Source organism: Oenanthe melanoleuca, chromosome 21 (genome assembly GCF_029582105.1).
Source record: "Oenanthe melanoleuca isolate GR-GAL-2019-014 chromosome 21, OMel1.0, whole genome shotgun sequence".
In the NCBI taxonomy this organism is placed as follows: Eukaryota; Metazoa; Chordata; class Aves; order Passeriformes; family Muscicapidae; genus Oenanthe; species Oenanthe melanoleuca.
The window spans coordinates 6,081,069-6,091,751 of record NC_079354.1 but is presented as its reverse complement, the minus strand read 5'-3'; the positions used below and the strand labels follow the sequence as shown (position 1 = coordinate 6,091,751).

Below are 10,683 nucleotides of genomic sequence, written 5' to 3'. Positions count from 1 at the left end.
GGGAAGTTAAAAGAGCTGGAAAAGAACTTTTTTTATTTTTCCTGTCTGGGTCTCCCTCCTCCAGCTTTTCCATCTTAGCCTGAGGGTCCTAAATCCATAAAAAAATTCCAGGAATTCAAAATCTTTTCATCCTGGGTGGGTGGATTTGGGATCCATCCTAAATCCATGGAAAAGTCCTTGGAATTCTGACCTTTTTCCTTTTAGCTGGGCTGGATTTGGGATCCATCCATTCCTAAATCCATGGAAAATTCTTTGTCACCCTCTGGAATTTCATCTTCCTGAGTGGGGAAGATTTGGGATCCATCCTAAATCCATGGAAAAGTCTTTGGAATTCCAACTCTTTTCCTTTAGCTGGGCTGGATTTGGGATCCATCAGTTCCTAAATCCATGGAAAATTCTCTGTCACCCTCTGGAATTTCATCTTCCTGAGTGGGGAAGATTTGGGATCCATCCTAAATCCATGGAAAAGTCCTTGGAATTCCAACTCTTTTTCCCCTGGCTTGACTGGATTTGGGATCCATCAGTTCCTAAATCCATGGAAAAGTCTTTGGAATTCCAACTCTTTTCCTTTAGCTGGGCTGGATTTGGGATCCATCAGTTCCTAAATCCATGGAAAATTCTCTGTCACCCTCTGGAATTTCATCTTCCTGAGTGGGGAAGATTTGGGATCCATCCTAAATCCATGGAAAAGTCCTTGGAATTCCAACTCTTTTTCCCCTGGCTTGACTGGATTTGGGATCCATCAGTTCCTAAATCCATGGAAAAGTCTTTGGAATTCCAAATCTTTTCGTCCTGGCTTGACTGGATTTGGGATCCATCAGTTCCTAAATCCATGGAAAAGTCTTTGGAATTCCAACTCTTTTCCTTTTAGCTGGGCTGGATTTGGGATCCATCCTAAATCCATCCTAAATCCATGGAAAATTCTCTGTCACCCTCTGGAATTTCATCTTCCTGAGTGGGGAAGATTTGGGATCCATCCTAAATCCATGGAAAAGTCTTTGGAATTCCAACTCTTTTCCTTTAGCTGGGCTGGATTTGGGATCCATCCATTCTTAAATCCATGGAAAATTCTCTGTCACCCTCTGGAATTTCTGGGTGGGGAAGATTTGGGATCCATCCTAAATCCATGGAAAAGTCCTTGGAATTCCAACTCTTTTCGTCCTGGCTTGACTGGATTTGGGATCCATCCATTCCTAAATCCATGGAAAATTCTCTGTCACCCTCTGGAATTTCATCTTTTCTTGTTGGCTGGGCTGGATTTGGGATCCATCCTAAATCCATGGAAAAATCTGTCCCATCCTGGAATTCCAACTCTGAGCATTCCCAAAAGAAATCCATGGAATTCCAAAGAAATCCAAAAGAAGGAAATCCATGGAATCCAGAAGATATTCAAAATAAATCCATGGAATCCAAAAGAAATCCAAAATAAATCCATGGAACTCCAAAGAAATCCAAAAGAAGGAAATCCATGGAATTCCAAAGAAATCCTTTGGATCCTCAGCATTCCCTGGCAGGGATGGGAATGAGAACAGTTTTAGGTTTTAGCTTTTTCCCAAATTAAATTTTTTTTTTATTTTATTTTATTTTAATTTTTTTTTTTTTTTGGGAAAATGAGAACAAAACTCTTGGATTTGCCTCCCCCCCCCCCATGGAGAATCTAAAATTCCCTTTTCCCTGAGGTTCAGACATTCCAAGAGGAGAATTTAGGATGGAAAAAAAATCAATTTATCCCATGGATTAATCCCATTTTTTCTGGGAATTTTAGGGGCAGCTGGATTTGCATTGATCTCCTTAAAAAGCAAATTTTTGTGGAATTTTCAAGGATAAAACCCAAATTATTCAGAGGTTTCCTGTGCCAAAAAAAACCTGGAATTCCAGATTTTTCCTCTTTATTATGATAAATAAAATTATTTTCCTGCTGGCCAGACAATTCCAGGTAAAACCCTTCCCATTTTTTTTTTTTTTTGGAAATTCCAAATCTGGGAAATTCCAACATGGAATTTTGCTCCTTTCAATTTTTTTTTTTGTGCTGCTGAGTTGTTTTTTTTTTTTTTTTTCCCCCTTACCAAGTCAAAATCCTGGAGATTTTTATCCTGGAATTCTGAATAATTCTGAATTCCTGGGGATTTTCTGAATTCCAGATGGAAAAAAAAAAAAAAAAAAGGGAACTATGCAAATAATTCCAAGGAATTTCACCTCTGGAATTCCTGTGTGTTAATTCCTGTCCTGCTTTTTAATTGCAAAAATTTAATTTATTGAAGGATCAGCTCCTTTTTCTGTCTGTCCTCGTGTGGGATTTGGTTTAATTGTCTAAAATTCAGATTTGTGTAATTAAAAATCGAATTTATGTAATTAAAAACTAAAAAATCGAATTCTGTGTGGAATTAAAATCGAGTTTTTCCTCTGTGTTTTTTTGCCAAGAAAACTTGAAAATCCCGAGATTTTTACCTAGAAAAATTTGAAATCCTGAGATTTTTTTTTCCCAAAAATTGTGAAAATCTCGAGATTTTTACTCATTTTTTGGCGTGGTTCAGGTTTGTCATTGCTGTGAACTCCTGGGTGAGTTTGTGGGGTTGGGGTTGAGTTTGGGGGGTTTAGTTCTGGTTTTATGAGTTTAGTTTTGGGTTTGGGGTTCAGGTTTGGTTTTATGGGTTGAGTTTTAAGTTTTGGGTTGAGTTTTGGGGTTTGGTTTTGTGAGTTCTGGTTTTATGGGTTTAGTTTTGGGTTTTGGGTTGAGTTTTGGAGTCAAGTTTTGTGGGTTTAGTTTTGGGTTTGGGGTTCAGGTTTGGTTTTATGGGTTTAGTCTTGGGGTTTGGGTTGAGATTTGGGGTTTGGTTTTGTGGGTTTAGTTCTGGTTTTATGGGTTTAGTTTTGGGATCTGAGTTGAGTTTTGGAGTCAAGTTTTGTGGGTTTAGTTTTGGTTTCATGGGTTTAGTTTTGGGTTTGGGTTTTGGGGGTTTAGTTTTGGTTTCATGGGTTTAGTTTTGGATTTGAGGTTCAGGTTTGGTTTTATGGGTTAATTTTAAGTTTTGGGTTGAGTTTTGGGGTTTGGTTGTTTGGGGTTGAGTTTGGGTTTTACAGGTTTGGTTTTGGGTTTGGGGTTCAGGTTTGGTTTTATGGGTTTAGTCTTGGGGTTTGGGTTGAGATTTGGGGTTTGGTTTTGTGGGTTTAGTTCTGGTTTTATGGGTTTAGTTTTGGGATCTGAGTTGAGTTTTGGAGTCAAGTTTTGTGGGTTTAGTTTTGGGGTTTGGGAGTTTAGTTTTGGTTTTATGAGTTTAGTTTGAAGTTTGGGGTTGAGATTTGGGGTTTGGATTTTGTGGGTTTAGTTTGGGGTTTGGGGTTCAGGTTTGGTTTTATGGGTTGAGTTTAAGTTTTGGGTTGAGTTTTGGGGTTTGGTTGTTTGGTGCTGACTTTGGGTTTTACAGGTTTAATTTTGGGTTTGGGGTTCAGGTTTGGTTTTATGGGTTTAGTCTTGGGGTTTGGGTTGAGATTTGGGGTTTGGTTTTGTGGGTTTAGTTCTGGTTTTATGGGTTTAGTTTTGGGATCTAAGTTGAGTTTTGGAGTCAAGTTTTGTGGGTTTAGTTTTGGTTTCATGGGTTTAGTTTTGGGTTTGGGTTTTGGGAGTTTAGTTTTGGTTTTATGGGTTGAGTTTAAGTTTTGGGTTGAGTTTTGGGGTTTGGTTTTGTGAGTTTAGTTCTAGTATTATGGGTTTAGTTTTGGGATTTGAGTTTTGGAGTCAGGTTTTGGGGGTTTAGTTTTGGTTTCATGGGTTTAGTTTTGGATTTGAGGTTCAGGTTTGGTTTTATGGGTTAATTTTAAGTTTTGGGTTGAGTTTTGGGGTTTGGTTGTTTGGGGTTGAGTTTGGGTTTTACACGTTTAATTTTGGATTTGGGATTCAGGTTTGGTTTTATGGGTTTAGTCTTGGGGTTTGGGGTTGAGATTTGGGGTTTGGTTTTGTGGGTTTAGTTCTGGTTTTATGGGTTTAGTTTTGGGATCTGAGTTGAGTTTTGGAGTCAAGTTTTGTGGGTTTAGTTTTGGTTTCATGGGTTTAGTTTTGGGTTTGGGTTTTGGGAGTTTAGTTTTGGTTTTATGGGTTTAGTTTGAAGTTTGGGGTTGAGTTTTGGGTTTGGTGTTGCGTTTGGGTTTTACAGGTGTAGTTTTGGGTTTGGGGTTCAGGTTTGGTTTTATGGGTTTAGTTTTAAGTTTTGGGTTGAGATTTGGGGTTTGGTTTTGTGAGTTCAGTTCTAGTATTATGGGTTTAGTTTTGGGATTTGAGTTTTGGAGTCAGGTTTTGGGGGTTTAGTTTTGGTTTCATGGGTTTAGTTTTGGATTTGAGGTTCAGGTTTGGTTTTATGGGTTAATTTTAAGTTTTGGGTTGAGTTTTGGGGTTTGGATTTTGTGGGTTTAGTTTTGGGTTTGGGGTTCAGGTTTGGTTTTATGGGTTTAGTCTTGGGGTTTTGGTTGAGATTTGGGGTTTGGTTTTGTGGGTTTAGTTCTGGTTTTATGGGTTTAGTTTTGGGATTTGAGTTGAGTTTTGGAGTCAAGTTTTGTGGGTTTAGTTTGAAGTTTGGGTTTTGGGAGTTTAGTTTTGTGTTTATGGGTTTAGTTTGAAGTTTGGGGTTGAGTTTTGGGGTTTGGTTTTGTGAGTTCTGGTTTTATGGGTTTAGTTTTGGGATCTGAGTTGAGTTTTGGAGTCAAGTTTTGTGGGTTTAGTTTTGGTTTTATGAGTTTAGTTTTGGGTTTGGGATTCAGGTTTGGTTTTATGGGTTTAGTCTTGGGGTTTGGGTTGAGATTTGGGGTTTGGTTTTGTGAGTTTAGTTCTGGTTTTATGGGTTTAGTTTTGGGATCTGAGTTGAGTTTTGGAGTCAAGTTTTGTGGGTTTAGTTTTGGCTTCATGGATTTAGTTTTGGGTTTGTGGGTTTACTTTGGGTTTGTTGGTTTGGGGTTTGGTTTTGAGGGTTGAGTTTTGTGAGGTTAGATTTGGTTTTCTGGGTTTAGTTTTGATTTGGGGGTTGAGTTTTATGGGGTTAGATTTGCTTTTGGGGTTAAAATTCGGTTTTCTGTGTTTAATTTGGGATTTTCTGTGTTTCATTCAGGTTTGGGGTTGATTTCTTTGGGATTCTCCTTCCTTTGCACCCTCAAATTCCATTTCCAGTGCGCTGCTTTGGGTTGAAAACAAAAAATTCTGCTTTAAACTCGCTTTTAATCCTCCCCAATATTTTATGGATTTGTATATTTGTAAACAGTGCCAAAATAAAGATATTTGAACTTTTCTTTTGGGGTTTGGAGGTTTTTTTGTGGGGATTGAGGTTTTTTTGAGCTTTCTTGTGGGGGTTGAGGTTTTTTGGATGGAGTTTGACTTTTTTTTTGAGCTTTTTGGGGAAATCCCTGGAGCTGCGGCCACTGGGGGGAGTAGAAGGCAAGAAGAGGGAGCCGAGCTTTTCCAAGGATTCCTGGGAAATCCTGCAGAATCCCTGGAAAAAAAAGAGCAGAATTTTCCATTAATTCCTGGGAACTGCTGAATTTCTGGAATTTCTCATCTCACTGAATTCCTGTTAAAAAAAAACCAATTAATTAATTTCTTTGGCCTGTATTTTTTAAAAAAATTTCCTGTTTGTTTGGATCAGAAAATCCTAGGATTTTGGTCCAGGGAAGTTGAGCTGGGAGCAGAATTTTCCTGGTAACAGGTGAATCTTTCTGGAATTCCTCATCTCACTGAATTCCTGGATAAAACCAATTCATTAATTGCCTTTGGATCAGAAAATCCCAGGATTTTGATCCAGGGAAGTTAAGCTCGCAACAGAATTTTCCACGAATTCCTGGGAACTGGTGGAGCTGCTCACCCTGCAGAATCCCTGGAAAAAAACAATTAATTAATTGCCTTTGGATGAGAAAATCCCAGGATTTTGGTCCAGGGAAGTGGCGCTTTTCCCACCTTTTCCTGTCCTTTTCCCCACCTTTTTCCCACCTTTTCCCCTTCCTTTTCTCTCCCTTTTCCCGCATTTTTCCTTCCCTTCTCCCGCCCTTTTCCCACCATTCTTTTCCCACCTTTTCCCCTCCCTTTTTCTGCCTTTTTCCCTCCCTTTTCCCATCCTTCTTTTCCCACCCTTCTCCCGCCCTTTCCCCACCCTTCTTTTCCTGCCTTTTCCCCTCCCTTTTCCCTCCTTTTTCCCTCCTTTTTCCCTCCTTTTTCCCGCCCATTTCCCACCCTTCTTTTCCCGCCTTTTCCTGTCCTTTTCCCGTTCTTTTCCTGCCTTTTCCCCTTCTTTTCCTGCCTTTTCCCCTCCCTTTTCCCACCCTTCTTTTCCCACCCTTTTCCCACCCTTCTTTTCCTGCCTTTTTCCCTCCCTTTTCCCATCCTTCTTTTCCCGCCTTTTCATGTCCTTTTCCCGCCCTTTTTTTCCCGCCTTTTTCCCTGACCTAGGTGAATCCTGGAGCTGCTCATCCCGTGGAATCCCTGGAAAAAACCAGTTCGTTAATCCCGGCTTTAATGAGCCGAGCCCAACCTCTCCTATCTTATCTGGGCCTGATAAACTCCCAACGTTCCTGGGGCGTTGTCCCAAATCCAATAAAAATCCAATAAAAAATCCAATTTTATGGATGGGGATGAAAAACCGCGCTCCGCTGGGGGCTGTTTGTTCAGGCAGGACAAACCCAGCTCCAAAAAACATTCCTGGCATAGGAAAAAAAAGAGTTTCCCCAAGTGCTAAAACTTTCAAAAATATCTTTATTTTATTTCATTAATGTATTTTATTTTAGAAACTAGGATAAATTTTTGTAGGGTTATTGCTTATTTTGAGGGTTAAAAAAGGAATATATTTTTAATCGAAAAATGATTAATTTTTTAAGATCTGAATTTTTTTATTTTTAAGTTTTCCTTCTTCAGGATTTGCTGGGATTCAGCCTCGTGGTGAATCAGCTCCTTCTGTCCCTCTTTGGTGGCACCAGGGGCCATTTAAGTCAGAATTCCAGGATTAAGCTGGAAAAAATCCTCAAATCCATATTTATATTTATATTTATATTTATATTTATATTTATATTTATATTTATATTTATATTCTATTTTATTATGTTTGCAAATTTATTATTATTATTATTATTATTATTATTATTATTATTATTATTATTATTATTATTCCCTTTCTCTCTGGAATATCCTGATTTTTATTATTATTATGACGACTCCCTTTTTTATCATTATTCCTTATTTTTTATTACTCCCTTTTTTTATTATTATTCCCTATTTTTTATTATTATTATTCCCTTTTCCTCTAGAATATCCTCATTCATTCTCTATTTCCAGTTCTTTATTGAGGACGGACACTTCCAACTTGATGAATTCCATATTCCCCACTGGTGAGTCAAATAAAGAATACCAAAATAAATATAAAAATAAATAATATAAACTAGTAAAAAGAATAAAAATACAACAGTAAAACTGACAAGAAAAAGTGGAATTTTTGCTGCTTCCTGACCACATCCAAGGCTTTTTCCAGCTGTTTTTCCCACTCCAACGACCCAGGGGTAATTAAAATGTCGTTTTTAACGAAGCTTTAATTGCGCAGGTGCTCGGCAGCTCCCAGGGTGGAAAAGGGCAGGTGGTGAGAGGAAAAAAAAAAAAAGGATAAATTGGAGTTTAACAAGGACAAACACCATAAAACCACCGGGATATTTGTGCTGGGGCTCAGCTGGCACAGCCAAGAACAAAAAAAAAAAAAAAAAAAAAAAAAAAAAAAAAAAAAAAAAAAAAAAAAAAAAAAAAAAAGGAGTTTTCCTACTGGGATTTGGGTTGGGAATAAACATTTCTCATCCAGGAGAAACCTGAAATCAACCTGAGGGTAAAAAAATGGGGATTTTCCAAGGTTTGGATGGAATATTTTGGGTTTTTTTTGGTGGGGTTTGCTGAGGATTTTCCAAGGGAAATATCCTTTAAAAATCCAAAGTTTTCATGGAATGAGCCGTGAGATTCCTCACAGAATCCTGGAATATTCTGATTCCTCACAGAATCCTGGAATATTCTGAGCTGGAAAAAAAAAAAAAAAACCAAAAAACAAGAAATTGTTGTTTTTAGCAATTTCATTGATCAGAACTGTGAATTCGTTTTGTTTCAGCCCTTCTGAGGGGATTTGGGCCTTTTTTCCTCGGCCTCAATTTTTTAAACTTCATTTATGTTTTAAGATGAATTCTCCCCATTTGTGAGGAGAATGTGCCTGAATTTTAACCCTCAAAGAGGTAAAAATGATAAATATAGCAAAAAATAATTGTTTTTAGCAATTTCAGAATTGTGAATTAGTTTTATTTCAGCCTTTCTGAGGGGGATTTGGGCCTTTTCCACTTGGCCTGGAATTTTTAAAATTTCCTTTGTGTTTCAGGTGAATTGTCCCATTTGTGAGGGGAATGTGCCTGAATTTCAACCCTCAAAGAGATAAAAATGATAAAAATAGCAATAAATCATTGTTTATAGCAATTTTAGTGATCAGAATTGTGAATTAGTTTTGTTTAAGCTCCTCTGAGGCGATTTGGGCCTTTTTCCCTTGGCCTGGGATTTTTATCTTTTCTTCGTGTTTTAGGTTTTACTCTCTCTGTTTATGAGGGGAATGTGCCTGAATTTCAACCCTCAAAGAGGTAAAAATGATAAATATAACAATAAATCATTTTTTTAAGCAATTTCAGAATTGTGAATTAGTTTTATTTCAGCCCTTCTGAGGGGATTTGGGCCTTTTTCCCATGGCCTGGAATTTTTAAAATTTCCTTTCTGCTTAAGGTGAATTGTCCCATTTGTTAGGGGAATGTGCCCGAATTTCAACCCTCAAAGATATAAAAATGATAAAAATAACAATAAATCATTGTTTTTAGCAATTTCAGTGATCAGAATTGTTGATTAGTTTTGTTTCAGCCCCTCTGAGGGGATTTGGGCCTTTTTTCCTTGGTCTGGGATTTTTCTCTTTCCTTTGTGTTTTAGGTTTTACTCTCCCAGTTTGTGAGGGGAATGTGCCTGAATTTCAACCCTCAAAGAGGCAAAAATGATAAAAATAACAAAAAATTGGCTTTTTTTTTTACCAATTTCATTGATCAGAATTGTGAAGTTTTGTTTCAGCCCCTCTGAGGGGATTTGGGCCTTTTTTCCTTGGTCTGGGATTTTTCTCTTTCCTTTGTGTTTTAGGTTTTACTCTCTCTGTTTATGAGGGGAATGTGCCTGAATTTCAGACCTTAAAGAGGTAAAAATTATAAATATAGCAATAAATCATTGCTTTTAAGCAATTTCAGAATTGTGAATTAGTTTTATTTCAGCCCTTCTGAGGGGATTTGGGCCTTTTTCCCTTGGCCTGGAATTTTTAAAATTTCCTTTGTGTTTCAGGTGAATTGTCCCATTTGTGAGGGGAATGTGGCTGAATTTCAGTCCTCAAAGAGATAAAAAATATAAAAATAGCAATAAATCATTGTTTTTAGCAATTTCAGTGATCAGAATTGTTGGTTAGTTTTGTTTAAGCTCCTCTGAGGGGGATTTGGGCCTTTTTCCCTTGGCCTGGAATTTTTAAAATTTCCTTTATGTTTCAGGTGAATTGTCCCATTTGTGAGGGGAATGTGCCTGAATTTTAACCCTCAAAGAGATAAAAATGATAAAAATAGCAATAAATCATTGTTTATAGCAATTTTAGTGATCAGAATTGTGAATTAGTTTTGTTTAAGCTCCTCTGAGGCGATTTGGGCCTTTTTCCCTTGGCCTGGGATTTTTATCTTTTCTTCGTGTTTTAGGTTTTACTCTCTCTGTTTATGAGGGGAATGTGCCTGAATTTCAGACCTTAAAGAGGTAAAAATTATAAATATAGCAATAAATCATTGCTTTTAAGCAATTTCAGAATTGTGAATTAGTTTTATTTCAGCCCTTCTGAGGGGATTTGGGCCTTTTTCCCTTGGCCTGGAATTTTTAAAATTTCCTTTGTGTTTCAGGTGAATTGTCCCATTTGTGAGGGGAATGTGCCTGAATTTCAACCCTCAAAGAGATAAAAATGATAAAAATAGCAATAAATCATTGTTTTTAGCAATTTCAGTGATCAGAATTGTGAATTACTTTTGTTTAAGCCCCTCTGAGGGGATTTGGGCCTTTTTTCCTTGGTCTGGGATTTTTCTCTTTCCTTTGTGTTTTAGGTTTTACTCTCCCAGTTTGTGAGGGGAATGTGCCTGAATTTCAACCCTCAAAGAGGCAAAAATGATAAAAATAACAAAAAACTGGTTTTTTTTACCAATTTCAGTGATCAGAATTGTTGGTTAGTTTTGTTTAAGCTCCTCTGAGGGGATTTGGGCCTTTTTCCCTTGGCCTGGGTTTTTTATCTTTCCTTTGTGTTTTAAAGTGAGTTTTCCCAGTTTGTGAGGAGAATGTGCCTGAATTTCAACCCTCAAAGAGGCAAAAATGATAAAAATAACAAAAAATTGGGTTTTTTTACCAATTCCTTTGATCAGAATTGTGAAGTTTTATTTCAGCCCCTCTGAGGGGATTTGGGACTTTTTCCCTTGGCCTGGGTTTTTTATCTTTCCTTTGTGTTTTAGGTTTTACTCTCCCAGTTTATGAGGGGAATGTGCCTGAATTTCACCCCTCAAAGAAGTAAAAATGATAAAAAAAACAAAAAACTGGTTTTTTTTACCAATTTCATTGATCAGAATTGTGAAGTTTTGTTTCAGCCC

At 37.4% G+C, this 10,683-nt stretch overlaps 1 long non-coding RNA gene across 1 annotated transcript; it reads left to right on the top strand.

Annotated features, from left to right (window-relative positions):
* The first annotated feature begins 4,124 nt into the window (after nt 1–4,124).
* Nucleotides 4,125–5,273, top strand: LOC130261688 (uncharacterized). The gene is made up of 2 exons (XR_008842015.1): nt 4,125–4,209; nt 5,032–5,273. It is a non-coding gene; the product is annotated as an uncharacterized LOC130261688 (long non-coding RNA).
* Nucleotides 5,274–10,683: the final 5,410 nt, after the last annotated feature.